Genomic DNA, 19,243 nt, shown 5'->3' with positions numbered 1-19,243 from the left:
CAAATTTACCATTTCAGTCAAATAACTATCTACTCAACATGTTTATTTTTTGTCAGTAATGGTATGTATTGACTATTACTATTCTAAATATCTTGAGAATGGTTGCTCGTTGCGTGCAATTTTACCAAGATACATTTTTAACGTAAAAAATCACGGAAATGTATACTTTTTCACCCAGTAGTTCTATACAGGTAAGGATCAAAAGTTATCACTCTTCAAAACCGTTAAAAATATGTAGGTGGCGTCCTCTACAAGTTTTTTTTGACATAAAATCAAATTTCTCATGTCAAAAAACTCCGAAACGCCAATTTTCATCCAAATATTGACGTTACTTCTACTGCCGAAGTTTTCGGAATACAGTTCAGACCACCCTGTATAATAAATTTTTGTAAAAATAAATTAAAATCACATATACACAAATTTTAAGCTTTTGGCTCTTACCTCCTTAGGTAACTGCAATCAGATATTAATTGTTATTTTGAAGTTTCATTTTATATAATTTTCGTTGAGCATGACATCATAGGTTTTAATAGAAGTATCTGTAAAAAAACTGAAATGTTCTCTAGGTAGTTACATTATAATTTTTCTTCATTTCTTGCTTTTTTTGCTTCTGACGATGGAGGGAGATATACCCCCTGAAACGTTGAGCTTCTTGCTGGATACACAAATCTGTCTATATCAAAAGAGCCACTGAGTGTGTGTCCATTGTGAATTCTAAGAGCATCTACATCCGGGTCGTGTGGAATTCGAAACGGAAGCTTCTAGAACTCCGAGCGATTCTCGCGCCATTCTACCTTCGTAGGTAAATAATAGTATCAATCACTTCGACTCCGTGTCGACTGCCAAACGACCCGTTCGTGGGCTTACTACTATTTACGTTGAAAGTTGAGTGGAGGGAGATTTGTCTCAAGTTCGAGACTCTTCCGCTTCTAGTTGGAGACGATCCGTGTTTGCACGCTTTAAAGGTTCATTTATAACTTTTATAATGAAATTAATATGTTCTATCGTTTCTTCTCTTCTTCTAGATTGATTAAACCTGCACCTGGCTTAAATCGTCAATCTTATTAGCTTCAGACACCTATTAGCTTACCATGCCATGTTTTTAGACCCACTACATCTTTAGATGTCTTTCTGTTTTTGCTTATCAGGTCTGCCGTTAACTTTTTCGTTTACCTCTGCCCTGGAGAATTCCTCCACAATTCTAAAGATTTGTTGGCCACCCACCATTTTGTGGCCGAATAGGTAACTAATTTGTCTCAATTTTCTCAAACTAAATTAAATTATTTTGGGTGCTGGGTTATACCGGCATTCAAAGCAACGAAAAATCCGGTAAACTAGCACGGCAAATATACAACCCATAGAGCAGTAAAACTCAGTATCAGGGAAGAACAGGACGTCCACTGGAGGAACAAACAGGGACACAGGAATGGTTCTCTTGAACCATTCCTTGTGAACTGGGTTCTTACCCAGTTCTAAAACTACAAAAGAACTACCAGCGCCCAGCAAGAATAAAGTGTGGATTACGGCAGATCTAATCTTAGTTCATAGATTTCTTAGTTTCCCACTTTCCAACGAAAGATATGAAATAGAAAGAGATTACATTAGGAATGTAGCTGAGTGTAATGGATATTCTCCTTCACTAGTTGATAAATTAATTAGAAAACGTAGGTATAGATTAATGATTTATGAAAATTCGACTTTTCAAGTGGAGAAAGATACGTCTAAATATTTTTCGATACCGTTTGATAGAGAGTTATCCCGTGGTCTAAAAGGAATTTTTAAGAATGACAATTATAAACTTGAGTATAGTGCTAATAATAAATTACAACAATTATTAGGTAATCCAAAGGATAAAACACCTCCACTGGAAAGGTCGGGTATTTATGAAATTTCTTGTAAAGATTGTAATCAGAAATATGTTGGGCAAACTAGAAGATCAATATTAACTAGATTTAAAAGAACATTTGGCTCAGATAAGATATGGTAGACCGGATAAAATCTTGTGTTGCCGAACATATTGTTGATAAAGAACATTGTATAGATCTTAATAATTTAAAATTAATTAAACAAGTCTCAAATTACAGGCAATTAGATGCATGTAAAGCATCAGGGGAATTAATAAATGTAAAAGAGATAGTATGAACAGAACAACGGTCCAATTCCTTCAAGTTCTTTGTTCCTACTACTCTAGTGAAATCTAACATATTGCATCAGTGGGCTCTGACTTGGTTGGCTAGATTTTGCCAAGCCTACTCGGTGCCCACTGAGCTAGTATATAAACGCCCAACTTGTAGATTGTACTTTGGTTATAATCATCTGCTTTCAGTCAGTGCTAACATGGTTAATGACAGCGTCAATGTAAAAGTAAAAGTGTTTTGGTGTATTGTTGTGATTTAGTGTTTTTATTTTGCTGTGTAACACCAAAGGTTCCAACCCTCAACTGTAACAGATCTAATGACAAAATATACGGCTGTTAAGTGCCACCTGAACAAGCTCAACCTGTATCAAGGAAGGCCTTACTGCAGACTCTGCGATAAAGATCTTAAAACATTAAAGCGCACAATACCCACTGAGTGTAGTTCCAAAGGACACTTTTATTTGGGAAAACAAGGCGAACTGGAGGAACATAATTTATGTTACCTAAAAGAAGAGCACGTACAAGGGAAAAAATTAATTGATACATTATATTACGTACCATGACAGAATAACCAATAACACACAATGCAATACGTAACACTTCAGCTGTATTATCCACATAATCTATTAAAACAGCCGACTAACCCTTTAGGATAATAACCCAGAGAAACTATGAGCGACATAGTGAAAAAAACCATTAGCATAATTATTTACGCTGTTTTAATTGCTCGCCGTGGTGGTCGCCATGCTCTTTGTGTAATGGTCGGTGCACACAATAATTTAGCCAAAAGCGGGCCACCCCGATAACGTTTTTATCGTGTCTTGGGATTTAGAGGCGGCAATATACGTTAATTACACCGGTAAGATATAATACGTGCAACGTACAACGCGTGCATTTTATTACGGCCGATGCAATGATATATTTTCGGTTTGTGTGGACTAATTTGAGTGTTTTATTTTTCGTCGTGGAACTATTAGGTCGTCGTATAAATAGTATCGTTACAATTTGTACATGAAAAATGAATGGTTCTAACCAGTAGATATTTATGTTAGATATGGTTAATTTATCGTACTTGCTAACTTATATGAAATATAATAAGGATTACAAATTACCATTCTAAAACATTAATTTATTTTACATCGTAAAAACTTCCTTTATTGTCCTTCTATACCTTCCAGCTTGTTCAAGATTAAGAGCACTAAATTGTCTTATTTCTATATTATTACAGTTATGTGTCAGTATCATAGAACTTATGACCGAGAAAAATTAAAGATTTTTCTTCGGTTCGGCATTTAACGTTTTACATAAAACTGGCTAGGTATTTTTACACGAATGAAGAAGGAAATTAAAGATAAAGGATTATATTATATTCGTATTCTAGCACATTTTTAGACAACTTCTTTATTTTTAAGATTTTGATGGTCAAACATTGTGACGACTTTTCTGTCGTTACCCAAATAGAATGAAAAAAGAATCCGTTGCTCAGGGTTAGAGGAAAGCTGGGTTCGTAGGTAAGGCTTCTGACTCACAGTGACTTTCTAATGTTGTTAAATATTAAAATAAAATGATAATATATATAGGCTGCAGAGATTTTTAATATTGATGTTAGAATTCAAATAGGTATGGTCAAAGACAGTGAAAAGAGGGCGCCACTTACTTTGTTTATGAGTGGTAGAAGTAAGAAGCAAAGAAAAATATGATATCACAGCATAGCTAAAATAAAGTAATCAACAGCATTAAGGGTCTATTATGTTTATCAGGAATAAAAAGTCAGAAATAACTATCCTGCATTAAACATTTATTGAAAACGAACACAAGTATCATCAATTAGTCACAGTGATCCCAATAAAACCGCAAGTTATTTTAAAATAGATTTGGATTTAGTAACTGTGATTATTTGAACTAAGTAAGCTACTTAATAAAAACGAATTGAGGGGTATGTGTATGTCTCAATACGATGATGTTTCGAAACATGTCGTGTACAAAACTAAAATGAATGCGTGTTAATGAATTTTCATATAAAATATCATAGCCTAAGTAAGAGTGTACTGTACGAATCAAATTATAACTTATAACGTTAAATAAAAATAATTTTGAGGCTACAATATGTGGGATAAATGATAATTGCAAGTTTATTTAAATCTGTTGTCTCAAAATTATAAAATAAAAGCGTACCTTGTGTATCAAACTTAAGAGAGAGACTTATCTGTATATAGTTTCTTGTAGTGTAAACGGGTAGTTAAGGTATTCTCCAGACTAACAGAAGTGGATGCAGATGACTATGGCAGGAGAGTCTTCGATATCAGGCAAAGAACGATTGTAATGTCAGGAACACTGTCTTAAGGTCGTAGTAGTAATTACTGAGTACCATGTGGTAGTTACTGAGTATCATGTGGTAGTTACTCTATAAAATAAAAATAGTTCTCAGGACAGATGCTCAATAAAAACAACTTACGGTCTGAAATTCAGCTTTACATAAATATATTCAAATCATATGCCGATCCAAACCAGTAATTAAATACTCAAATAGGCAAAATAAAAAGCGGAATAACTGGAAATAGAATTTAGTTAGATAGGAGGCTATATAAAATGGCGGATAAACTTGGTGATGATCATTCCAAGAAGGAAAACCAAACAAAATACGATCTATACTTGGATTGCATACTTTACAAGGTTTTAAAATTTCCAAATCGGATACCCATGCAATCGAAATCGAAAAGTGGATGCAGAGTGCTTTTCACTGGAAAATTTGTCTGACCCCTTGAAACACGCGTCTCAGCCTTCAGATCAAATTCCCAGCAAAAAGACCTTCTTCTCAGTTTCAGAACCCTAAGCTAACCTTTTCTTTCCTGAACCAAAATGAGAGAGAAAAAGTGATGTCATACATAGTCTAAATCATTAGAACAGAAAATCGCAATCCACAGCGAAGTGAGATTTGGACAAGCAGTGCAATTAAGGAAGTTTGGCATATAGCGAATGGAGTAAGCTAATAAACAAGACAAATTAGACTGTAATAGATGAAGTTTGGTATCTTTGGCATCTAGCAAATAGATGGCGCCAATACTAAGAAATTTAAATAAAAATAGAATCTTAAATTCAATTTTATTAAAGGAAATAAAAAATGCTACAACATCAACAAAATAGTCCTTATGTTTGGACTAAATTTTCTCGAAAATAAGGACATAATTTAAAATTCCGTTACAATATGGAAATAAATTGTATGGTTTTGTAATAAATCGCTCGCTATTTTATATGGCAAATGCTGAAGCTCTGCAAACCTTAATCAAGCCTTAATCAAAGCACGTGTGTTTGGAATTTTTGGTGTGGCTTGACACGACAGGATCATTAAACCTTAATTAGATTTCTGATATAATATATATTTCCTTCGGCCACACTCTTACTGGACATGACCACAGTATTCAAGGCTCCTAATACCACAAACTAAAACTTAACAATACAAGTTTCTAACGTTATGTAAACTAACTATTTAATCATTTAAACGTCCAAATTAATTTACACTCATTAAGCACATATATTATCAGAATGATTTACGAGATTAGCAGCATAAAACCATTGCAACTGGCAGAAAGATATAAACTAGAACTATTGTAAAGCAGAGTCACAGCTAATCTGCAATACTAATTTACTCCCAAAACTTTCTTCCTGACGATAAGACTTTGGAGGTATTAAAATGAACTTTATTTCGTCCTTGAACGCTTTATACTCGATTTAAAGAAAAAGTTTTGCCTGCTTTAGCGACGAGGTTTAGTTTAATGTTCTATTTTCGGTTTATACTTGTTTTAACTGATTTTTCTTTCGTTTTATCTAGTGAACGTATTCAGTTTAGTGAAAACAGAGATATAAAGAAATCATTTCAGTTCCACCAGTTTAGTAAAAGATACTTTGTAGGATTATTTTTTCTTTATTTTTATTGTAGGCCATATCTACATATATAAAAGTCGAGTTAGTTCCGCCATTTTAACTCAAGAACGGCTAGACCGATGTTAATGATAGATCATTAATGAACTATATTTGTTGGATTCATCTATGCTCTGAATAGCAGGAAAGTTATTAAAATATCTTTAATAGGTGGATGTATACCATGATAGTAAGACCCATGATTACTGTATAGTATATTGTATTAAAGAAACGATATTTCTTCAGTTTAATTTTAACTATTGACTTGCACGATAAACTGACCATATTTAGAGACAATAGACCGACTTGTTACAAAACAATACGTCTATAAATAGCGTTGTTATCTCAATGTAAAGCTGGCTCTTTTTCATATAGCGTTCGAGTTAAGATTACATGTATTTATATGTTTTCCCTCATAGCGCATATTATGGACTTTGGCCAGTTTATGTTCGCCTGGTACTTTGTATTCAGCAGTCGTAGTTTAGCTGATCTTTGACCTATATACTACAAAATTAATCCAAGGCGTAAGGAGCTGCGTGACGGAAATTGCGTTATAACGTGAATATATAGTCTGGATTTCGTTCCGGATGTAATGTTGCACATATTCTTCGGAAAATAGCCTGTTTTCTTTATTAAGTTTGAGTTTGAGATATAATGAGTATTGTACGGTAAAAAGAGTTGAAATCGAAAATAAAACAGCGTCAAAACGGCTGGCGAATAACAATCGATGACAAAATTTACGCAAGAGAAGGCAAACGCGACCAAATGCTCTGATCACAGGATATGATCTCACTCTGATCACAGGTCTGATGAGCCACGTCCTAAAAAATCCTCCCTTAATATCATCCAAACACATATATATATATATATATATATATATATATATATATATATATATATATATATATATATATATATATATATATATATATATATATATATATATATATATATAGATATATATAGAAAGCTCGATGAAAACGTAGATTGAGACTCAGTTCGGCTTCAGAAAGGGATTGGGCACCAGAGGCTCTGTTTCCAATACAAGTCCTAATCCAACGAGCACTGACGTCAATCTAGATCTTTGCGTGCTTCGCAGACTTCGAAAAGGTAGCTGATAGGAGTCCAGCATGACAAACTCATCTCGATTTTACAGGAATCAGGAATAGACTGATAGAGATACAGAGATAATAGCAAAACTTTATCGTCAACAAAGGCCATGGCTCAGATCGAGAACAGAAACTTCCAGAAGAGTTTAGTGTAAGGAGTGCGACAAGGGCACTGGATGGCACAGAGGATGGAGAAGTTTAGTGATAAACGGAGGAAATAGTAAACAATTTGAGATACACAAATGATACCGTTCTGTTGGCCGATACCGCTGAAGGTCTCTAAAGGCTTATAGATCGTGTAGCGAATACATGCAACAGATACGGAATGATGAACTGCAAGAAGACTCAAACGTTGATCATTAGCAAGAACTACATCAACAACTTTCAGTTCACTGCTAACAACATCGTTCTTCCAGCTGGCCGAGACAGTTGCATACCTGGGCTGCACCCTGACTAAAGACTGGGACCACTCTCGCGAAATAAACACCGAATCAGAAATCGCGAGAGGACGTTTAACAAAATGCACGTACTATGCAACCTGTCCCTCAACGTCCGCACTGGGGAATCAGAATCCTGAGATGCTACGTGCTATCAACCTTTCTATGGAGCAGAGGCTGGACCCTTACCGACGCATCATGCAAGCTGATGTAAGGCATTTGAGATGGTGCTATCGGCGCATGCTTAGGATTTCGTGGGTGCATCGCGTGTCAAATGAGACTGTGCTACATCGCATCAACAAAGGGTTGAGTTTCTGGTAAATGTCAAACGAAGCTGGGCCGCTTCGGACACATCATGCGGAACGAAAATACCGCCACTCCAACTCATACTGCAGGGGAAAATAGAGAGCCAGAAGATCCAGCGGGACGCAGACGGGCTATCGTGGCTGCGAAATCTACGAACATGGACCGGATTGACATCAACAGCTTTGTTCAGAACGGCAGTGAACAAAGTAATATGGATCAATGTGATAGCAAACATCCAAAGAGGATAGGCACTTTAAGAAGAAGAAGATAAAATTTTAGGAAGGTTGAGATGAACGGCCTATTTAAAAATAAACATATTTCTTTAAATTCAAAATACTCATTTTTAAGACACTCTGTATACATAAATAAAATTATTGATTTTTAAAATATTATTCTCAAAACCAGAGAGAGGAAAATTAGGCGACGACCAGTTTTCTCATTATTTAACTAATGTTAACTAGCTATATAGTTACAGAATATATTTCATTTCGACCCTTAGTAGTTTTCCGACCTCGACGAAGCCGGTTCTTCGTTCTTTTCCTTACAACGGCTTCGCACGTGTCCTCCCTGTCCGCAGTTCCAGCAACGAATCGGTCCCTTCTTGCCCATGTACTGGTCCATTACTTTCCGAACAATCCCTTCCACGGATTTGTCGGAACATTCGTCGATGGCCCGTACTCTTCCTAAAGACCGAGAACTTTGTTTCGCGGCCTCGAATTCTAGGGCACGTGCTAAAGCATCCACCAAATGCGTTGGGTGGGCTAGAAGAAGCGCTTGCCTTGTCTCGTTGTCGCGTAAGCCATCGGAGAATGCCTGTACTGCTAACCGCTCCATAACATTCTCGGGCGTAGCAGGATATGCAAGGCGAACGAGGCGGGCTACGTCGGCTTCAAACTCCTGCAGAGACTCAGTTGACTTCTGAATGCGATTTTTGAGCTGGGAATGGTAGACACTCTCTAAATGAGCTTGGCCGTACCTCAAATTTCCCAAAATTCATCACATTAAAAAAATATCTTTAACACAACGTAGGTTCCTATATTTCATTTAAATTGTTTGTTATACAGTTGGCCAAAATATTACCTCTTCAATTTTCTTGAACGAACTTGGGTTGATATATTACAAGGTCAATCTCACCATTATTTTACTAAACATTGAAATAATAATAACAACAATAAACTTGTCAAAAAATAACACTAATAACATCCAATTTTTTTATGTATTAATTGTTCCAAAATATAATTCAAATCTAATTATTTTTTTTATTTCAGGTAAGCCAAACATCAGTCTGAATAATTATAAATGTTTAAAATATTCCGAACATAACATGTAAGTACTATAGATGTTTTTTTAATATTACATGCAAAACAAATAAAATATACCTACTAAACCTAAACATTGTGTTTAGTTTTTTTTATGTCTACTTAATTTTACCATCCTGGACAGTTCATCTGCGTGGTTTGTATTTTAATGCATGTGACAGAGATAAACATAAATGACCGGTTGACAGACAGAGAGGTAAAATAAAAACCGGCATACAATGTTGCCGGTTTTTATTTTACGTGTGCAGGAAAATGCGGTAGAAAGAAATAAATTATTTTAAAAACTTGCATCTATACTACTGAAATAAAGATAATATATCTATGCTAAATATAATCTATTACAGCTGTAGTAAAATGAGTAACTAATTGTAAAAATAATAAAGCTCCAACCCTAGCTGCCACATTTTTCGTAAACGCCTACCTGTTTTACTTGTGTGGTTTGAAATTTTGATGCAAAATCCGGCAATACCGCATAGAAGAGATGTGTCAACCCAACTTCTATCTCTTCTTAATACATTTGATTTGTCATTAAGCTCTCTACGTCACTGTTTTACAGATTAAAATCCACACCACGCAGTTTCGATGACCAGATCGGTATGTGTTATTTTAACATAATACTCAATTATTAACATAAAATATTCAAAGAACAAACTAAAAATGAAAAACAGTATCCACGACAATTTTCTGTGGCAATAGACAATGCCGAATCCATTTTCGTCGCCTTGCATTATATCTCGTATCTGCCAACTGAATAGATTCCCATGAACTAGTCTTTTAATTAGTTCCTTTTAGTCCTTTCGGTTCGGGACAGGTAAAATACGGCTGGCACCCTCCACTCCCACCTAGCATCGGGCTACGATCGCGCTGGCCGATCTGTATGTAAACTAGTCTGTTATTTAGTTCCTCTAGGTCCGGATGCGATAACATACGGCTGGCATTCCCCACTCCTGCTTCGCATCGGGCTACGATCGCGCTGGCCGAGCCGTCGCCGTCGCCTCCTTTTTTTTCATAACAAAGGGCCGTCCTTTGCCGGAAACACTGCGATCTGTGAGGCCTATTGTGTTTGTCCCCCTTCTATATCTGCACCCATTCTCCTATCCCTGTGCCCTGCACTAGCTTATGCAGGTCCTTGATACGATGGGAGCATAGTTCCTACGGTTCTAGCCTAGCTTTTCTAAATAAAAAGTGTCGCTTGCGATCCAGAGCTTCGCAATGACATATTATGTGCTCCGCTGTTTCAGCATCTTTATCGCAGAGTCTGCAGCAAAGACTTCCTTGATACAGGTTGCGCTTGTTCAGGTAACACTTGACAGCCATGTGTACTGTCAAGAGGCCTGTTGTAATCCGCACTTTATTCCTGATAAGCATTAGCAGTTCTTTTGCGGTTTTAGGACTAGGTCCTTGGATAAAAGCCTTGCTGTGTTTATTCCCCTATCTGTTTCTCCAATGGACATTGTGCTCTTCCCTGATCCAGAGTTTTAGTGCAGTACGGGCCATACATTTGTGTATTCCCAGTACTGGCTCAGGACCAAAATAGGATGCCGATGATCCCTGCCTAGCTAGCTCATCGGCTTTTTCGTTCCGTTCGCCTCCTGCCGTTGCATATTATTATATATCGTTGACAGTCTCGATCCCGGAATAGGTCTTGAGGAACTAGTTCTTTGAGAAACCGGGAACTAGTTCCTTTTATTTCGGGGTGGGAACAGTTTATTGAAACTAGTTCGTTCACTAACTACACAACTCTATAACTGTTTAACCGAAAACGGTGAATCCCGAGTTCTGGAAATTAATTTATAGAAAATGGGAAGTACCATATAAAAATAGTAAAATTTTTAAAAAACATATGTTTATTGGGAATAGACTTTAGAACAAAGCAATTTTAGTTTCATTACTAGCATAAGAGATGTGTTCATCGAAACCAATACGCGTATGAACCGAACTGAATTTCCTTCTAATAGGAATCTCTTATCAAAAGCGAACACGGTTTTAATTAAAAATTTACTGGTTTTTCCCTCCGACCGGGTAAACTCCGAAATCAAAGCTGAATACATTTACATCGAAATCGTGAAATTAAAACATTCGGGAAAAGTTTGGCATTTATACAACAAGCGCAATGCTCTTGTATCTGTTTTGATGACAAAGAAATTGTTCCATTAGTCAAGTAAGTTAATAAGTGAATATTTTAAGCCGTCTAAAATTGGGATTGTTTTAAAATTGTTGTATAATGTTGAACAGCTTTTAACGAGAAATAAAAAAAAAGATACAAATAAATTTTAAATATTTTTGAAATTTATATTAGTTTAGTTTTAATTATCTGCTGAAGATGCGAAACTCGCGTCCAGTGTCAAACACTAAAGAAAAAATTCTCTAACTCAGTAGTACCAACTATTTCAATTATGGTTGATCGCTCAGTATACAGGGTCCGGCAATAGCGTGTAGCTCCTGGAATAACAAACTTGCGAATTTTATTTAACTGTACACCTATAGTATGTACAAGGATGTATTTCAGAATAATATGTTATCTTCTATAGTGTGGGTTTAAAAAAGTGTGAGTGGATAGGGATGATTTTTTTCAATGGAACACCCTGTATATTATTGTATTTTTTGCTTTGTTTTAGATCACTTTAATTAATCCTAAGATATGAATAAATATATTTTGATAATTTCAGAGATATTAATAAATAGAATAAAGATACGAGAAATAAAATAAATTAATATTAAAAATACAAGATCTGTCCTGAAATCAAAACAATATTACGTATTTACTTTAAATGGTATGGTACTTACTTTGCTCTAAATATGATAATCGTAAATCACACAGGATGTTCAAATTTCTACGCCAAATTTTCGAAAATATAAATTATTTTTTCTTTGTTTTTTTTGTTAAAATGGAATGGTATAATATTTATGAAATAATACTGCATGTTTCTGCGAAACCATTAAAAATTTTGAAATACTTTTTAAATACAAAAATGTTAATTTTAACTCTCAATCTAATAAAAAATAATATACTGTGTGTTCCATTAAAAAAAAACAATGAAAAATTATTTTATATTTTTTTATTATGATTTAAGATTACGATATTTGTAGCAAAGTAAGTATAGACTATCTAAAGTAAATACCTAATATAGTTTTGATTTCAGGACAGGTTCTTTGTATTTGTATTTTTTAAGGAAGGTTGAAAATATATATTTTTTATTTATTTGCTAATATCTAAACTGTCGAAATATATTTACTCATATCTTAGGATTATGTAAAGTGATCTTAAAGGAAGCTAAAAATGTAATAATATACAGGGTATTCCATTTAAAAAAATCATCCTGATCCACTCACTTTTTGAGCCACCCTATAGAAGTTAAAGTATTTTCCTGAAATACATCCCCATACATACTTTAGGTATGCACTTAAACAAAATTCTCAAGTTTTTTTTTATTCTAGGAGCTACAGATGCCCGACGAACTTTTGCCGGACCCTGTATATTTAATATAATATAAATTATTTTACTAAATAATAGTAAAATATAATTTATACCAAATGGACGAAATTACGTTGCTACGTGTACTGTTTACTAGTTCTCTTACCACCACGGAATTGAAAAAGAGTATAAAAAGAAAATATTCTTTTGCCCTTAATAATATTTTAGATCTCCTTGTAAAGTAGAAAATAGTGTCGTTTCGTAATGGGTAACCCACTCGAACGCTGCACTTTGTAGATAAAGTGCAATAAAATTACGTATTCCGGTTACGAATCTCATTTTTCAAATCCGACCTAATGCCATTAAAAAGCTGTAAATTTGGCGCTTAATAAAATATGTGCTAAAACTGGATATTATACGTTAAATCATCGTTAAAATGATTAAATCCGGATATTATCCGCCGGCCTTAATATTTTCGTTCAGACGTCTTCGCAGCATTAATCTTCGCGAAAGGCCATACCAAACCTTCCATTTGCATTCCGGTATCGCCCTGGCCCATATAATATTTAAATACGGCCCTTTTAGCTGTTCTACTAGCTCTGTAATGTAGTTATTATTACTACTTATGAGCTGTAAGGAGAGCTGTTATATTTTCATGGTATCTCCGTGTGAATTATTGCAAGAATATTTTTGAGTACAAAATCATTATCTTGTGTTATTATAACAGGGAGGTCCCAATTGTATTCCGAAAATTTCGGCAGCATATTTCACAGATAAAAATAATCAAATAAGTTCGTATAAATATAAATTCAGATTAAATCTATTTATGTCTCATTTTTTTGACTAGTTTCTTTGAATGTGGTCCTTAGTTTTTGAGATACCGGGTGTACAGAGATGTAAAATGTATCGAAATCAGCCGTATCAAAGTTCATGGCACGAACGGTCGTCGTCTCGGCGCACTCAGTGACAAGGTGTTCTGGTGTTTCCCCATTTTCCCCACAGAATCTGCATTCGCCGTTGTTTCTCAGCTTTAGCTCAGCTCCCCAACCTAACCAACTGAGGTGTTCGTTGAGGAGACACTGTCCTGTCAGAAACCCCGTGACAATCCGAAGATTGTTTTTACTTAAATCAAGGAAAATCTTCGATTTTTCTTGGTCGTAAGTTCTGAGGAACTTTTTCGTGTGTCTTAGACCGTTGGAGGACACCCATTCCAGGTTACGCATGGAGTCTTCCAGGTTCTTCAGTTCCGCTTTCAGTTGGTTGTAGAAACGCTTGGAAAACAGAACGGTTCTGGTCCAGTTAGTGGAGTGTTCGCTACTTTTCATTGCCTTCAATCCCTTCGTGAGCAGGCATCCAGAGTAGGAGGACTTTATTTTCTTTGCCTAATTTGTTGAGCTTCTCTAGGCATTCTTTGACCAACTTCGAATTGATGGTTACTGAGTTGATCGCGTTTACTGCGGCTTGACTATCGGATGAGATGGCTATTTCCTGTTTTCGATGTTCTAAGGTAAATCTTTCGATAGCGTAGTGTACAGAGATAGTTTGTCTGAGATACAGGGTATTTCTGAATACAGGGTACTGAAGTTTAATTTCTATTTTGATTCTCTCCAAATCAATTTGGAACTATAGTAGATATTTGGATAAAAGTGGTGTCAGTGGATGTTTTTTGACTTGAGAAATTTCATTTCGTTGTCAATACGACTCCTACTTCTAGGGGGCGCCACCTACATGTTTTAACTGGTTTGGAGAGTAATAACTTTTCGTCCGTACCTGTATAATACTACAGGGTAAAAATATATGCATTTGCGAAGTTTTTTACGTAAAAAAACTCTTGGTAAAAATCGAGTAATGCTTCTCGAGATATTTTTATAAATTTTAAAGGTAAAATGTACCTTTAATAAGAAAATAAAAGTAAAAATAGTTCTATTTGTATTTAGCTTATAGCACAGTTATTTTGTTAACGTTAGATTTCTTAAAAAAATATATTTTTTTCTCCAAATGGAATTATTGGATTTTGCTATTGTCGATCGTCTATCATATTTTTCTGATTTGGCTCCCTTCGACCATTTACTATTTTTCTAGCTCAGGAAAGCCTTAAAGAGACAAATACCTACGTCAATTTAGATAGTTATCGATGTCGCTGAGACATGAATCGGGAGCCAACAAAAAGCCATTTTGTAAAAATATGGGATTCTAAAAATAGTTTTCTCGTAGAGGATATAGAGACAAAAACCAAAATATAAAGTCATTTGTATTTGATATTATTGTTTATTAGCATTAAATGTATTTTTATTAAGTTCTTCCTAAAACTAAAAACAACAAGAAAATATTTAATATCATAAAATTTGTAATTTTTACAATTTTTGATTTTTTCTTTCGATTTTCCTTTTTCATTTGATTTAAAATGATCAAGATAATAAATATACAAAATTCTACAATACTAGCAAGTTTATAATTATTGCCTATCTAAGAATTACATTTAACCTAGAACATTTTGTAAACCACTATACAGGGTGGTCCGAACTATATCCCGGAAACTTCGGCAGTATATTCTGCAGATAAAAATAAGTAAAAAATTTCGTATAAATGTATCTTAAAATGCTTAGTTTTGGAGATACAACGTCAATATTTTGATGAAAATTGGTGTCTAGGAGTTTTCTGACATGAGAAATTTGATTTTGATGTCAATATGACCCCTACTTGTAGAGGGCGCCACCTACATATTTTTTAACTGGTTTCAAGAGTAATAAATAAAAAGTTCCCAAATTTATCATTTCAGTCAAGTAACTATCTACTAAACATATGTTTATTTTTTGTCAATAATGACATGTATTGACTATTACCATTCTGAATATCTTGAGAACGGTTGCTCGTATCAATTTATACCAAGAAACATTTTTTACGTAGAAATCACGGAAATGTATATTTTTTCACTCAGTAGTTATATACAGGTACGGACGAAAATTTACTACTCTTCAAAAGAGTTAAAACGCATGTAGATGACGCCCCCTACAAATAGAAGTCATATTGACATCAAAATCAAATTTCTTATGTCAAACAACTCTCAGACACCAATTTTAATCTAAATATTGACGTTACTTCAGAAGTGATTTGGAAAAATTGAAATAAAAATGAAACTTCTACACCCTTTATCTCCAAAACTAAGTATTTTAAGACATACATTTATACAAACTTTTTTACCTATTTTTATTTGCAGAATACTGCCGAAGTTTCCGGTATACAGTTCGGACCACCCTGTATATTGCTTAAAAAACTTCCTGTTAAAACTCCTTTATCAGTAAATAAATTTTTCTCCGTCAAAATTCTAGATTTCTATAAACCATTTTTCTAATTCCACCCCAAACAAAACAATTATCGAATCCATCGTACCAAATTGCCATCAAAAAAGAATCCCTTTAGCGAAAATGATGATTTATTACCTTACATATAAAAGCTTCTTCTACTGTGGAAGGCTTTTTTAATATTATATGGTCAGAGCTATCCATTTTCCACTCTTTATTTCTTTCTTTTCTATAAAGTAGTTTTGTCGCCGCGTCACACACGATAAACGAGAGTCCAAATGGCTTCGAGCTATTATTAATTTCTGAATATCTGCATGAAAAGAATTGCATTTGGTTAAATATGGTTTTGATTAATTGTGTTTTTTTTTGTGATATTATTTAATGTTACAATTTCATTTTTATAAATATTAGGATTTAGAATTGTGTTAAATACATGTTTAACACTGAATTGAAAATTAGTTTCAAAACTAGTAGAAAATATCAGTAACTGCATTTACACAATCGAATAAACTGATAAGTATTTAAAAAGTAGATAAAAAAATACATATATAACATAAACACATGACATTATCATTTATATGAAACATAAGATCAATTTAAATAAAAGTGTCTCATACGTTATTAAGTTATGTAAATTCGTAACTGCACAGTTGAACAAATATAGACTTAACCATTATTCACACGAACATTTCGGAAATTAACGTTGTCATGTATCATGTTATTTCGAAAATATATTTAATTAATGTGCAACGAACACCTACCCATTTAGGTCAGTTCGAGACATGTAACGATTACTAATAATTTATTTAAATATTTAAATGACTTCGTGCTCTCTGAATGATCAGCGATACTAAAATTGTTCTGACCGTTAAAATAAATACAAATTTCAAAAATTATGCCAGCTAAATTTCCGTTTTTAAGGTAAAAGTTATTTCTTTATATCAGTCTAAAAATGTAAATTAAGTTAATCAAATACTTATATTATTAAAATTATTATTCACTGGGGAATATTCTTTATATAAACATAACAAGTCCTTTAATAATCTACACAGTTTGACGGATATATCATACGATCGTCAAACGTACAAGCTCTGCAAGAGGTCAAGCTCTAGACCTCAGTTACCTAGCCCGTACTTTTCTTCATGTTTTAATGGTTTCCTTGAGTAAAATGATTTTTAAATGGGGTAGTTTAAAATTCGACGAAAAATATTTTTTAGATATAGATTTGTGTTTGGAAAGGTTCTATAATTTTTTAAATTTTGTATAATTAGTGTCAATTTTTGACAAGTTTTATGTCAATGTTTAGTAAATGACGTCCAGAGATTGATCTCGCCAAAAGAGATTGATCTCGCCAAAATTACATGAATTGTCATTCCCCAGCCGTCTTTGACTCCGTAGATGCACTCTGTTCCTTGTTTTGTGTTAATTTTTATTAAAAACCAATCATATTTTCATTGCTATACCGTGCTGGCAACTCTTATTTCTGGGTCGGTATTTACATGTGTGAAAGTAAATTGCATAGGGATCTTATTAAGTGGGAGTGAGAGAAATGCGACGCGGTGTGCTGTTGCGGTGTTGCCACATTTCATTAGTTAAAATACTTTTTTTAAAAAGATAACTTTATATTTTTATACGTTTTTATTTAAGATTTGTCAGCATTCATGGGACACAGGGCACAGATTACATTTTAACAACGCAACAATTATAATGAAAGAAGCGATAGCCCCTGAAAGAAAAATAAAAGGTTTCTTTTTAATACAATCTAATAAAAATAAATGTATTTCTCATGCATCTGTAGATGTTAGTAATGTATGGCAATCGCTTCTTTGATTTTAAAGAACATAACATAAATAAAAAAAACATATAACATATATATTACAAATTAAAAATAATCATACAGAAAGTTTGAAGCTTTTTGGTTTTACCTTATTAAGTAATTGTTATTATCAGGTAGTAATTGTTAATTTTTGAAGTTTAACTTGATATAATACAATTTTAACAGAACGTCAACGGTTTTTGTAAAAAAACTTACATTTAGATATTAAAATGTTTTTTTCTTTGTTCTTTGTATTTTTTGCCTCCGACGATGGAAAAAGATATACTTTTTGTCTGTTAGGCAAATCTGTTTATTAGTAAACCACTGCTGGCAATTAGTCTCCGTTGGATTAACGCAGCAGTGTTTACAAAAAATAACTATTTTATTTTGTAAATTTTCTTACAGTGCCAAAATTCCCATAGGACTTTTTTGGAGAAATGTTATTTTTATTTAGCATTTACCACACATGTTATTTTTTTAATTTGTTTATGTAGAAAATTAAGTTAAACATTGTTATTGAGTATTTAAAGATTCTCATTATATGGTCCAGGTACTGTGTGAAACTTTTTTTTTACATTTTTTGATATAATCAATTTCATTCTAAAGAATAAATAATGATCTTTAAAGACATTTATAAATTGAAACATTTTTTTCTTTAAGAATAGTTTTTGAATAAAATAATTGTAAGTAAATTATTGAAATATATAATTCCTTACAACGCTTTTATGTTTTGACAGAGTTTTAAATAAAAAGAGCTTAATGTATTTGAAAGCACTCAGGCCAATATTGCCACTTGTTCTTGCACAAAAAATCTATTTTGCAGACGAATTTTCGTTAGCTCCATGTTTTAATCACTTTTTAGTCTTTTCGTTTTACAACTGAATTTCGCAAGCGGTCTATTCATTAAATTTCTACTGCAATTAAATTTGAAAAGAATTTTGTCTGGCATTTTCATGGTCGTTCTATTTTTATTGCAGATTTTTTTGGGACAGAGAATTCGTTTTGATGGCGTCCTTTGATTTTAGTTTGGGCAAAAAAAGCAATAGGCGACTACGGAATGCTAGCAGGGAAAAGTTTCGAGTACTGCTTCGATAGTTCGTGTAATTTGAAATGCTGACAACTAAAATTCAGTTGACTTTTACGGAAAGATGTAGTGTATATTCTTAATAAATTATAATGACTTTTATTTTGAAACTAATTCCAATTCAAAATCTTCTAAAGTGTAGATAAAATCACAGTTAACATGTTGATATTCTTTGATATCTTGCACAGATATCTAAAAGCAATCTTACTAACTTGATTTGTAGGCATACTAAACAATAAATTATTACTTGTGTTTCGTTGGGGTGCAAAGGGAGGTATTGAGGAAGGGCGATACATATAGCCTAACACCCAAAGTCAACCTCACCTTCACGTGGTGCACCCTGTTTACACAAACGAGGCTCTGACGTCCGAGTATAGGCGGTATAACCTATATAAATATA

Source organism: Sitophilus oryzae, unplaced genomic scaffold (genome assembly GCF_002938485.1).
Source record: "Sitophilus oryzae breed Bouriz unplaced genomic scaffold, Soryzae_2.0 scaffold_380_pilon_pilon, whole genome shotgun sequence".
NCBI lineage: Eukaryota > Metazoa > Arthropoda > Insecta > Coleoptera > Curculionidae > Sitophilus > Sitophilus oryzae.
This window is presented reverse-complemented; position numbering follows the sequence as displayed.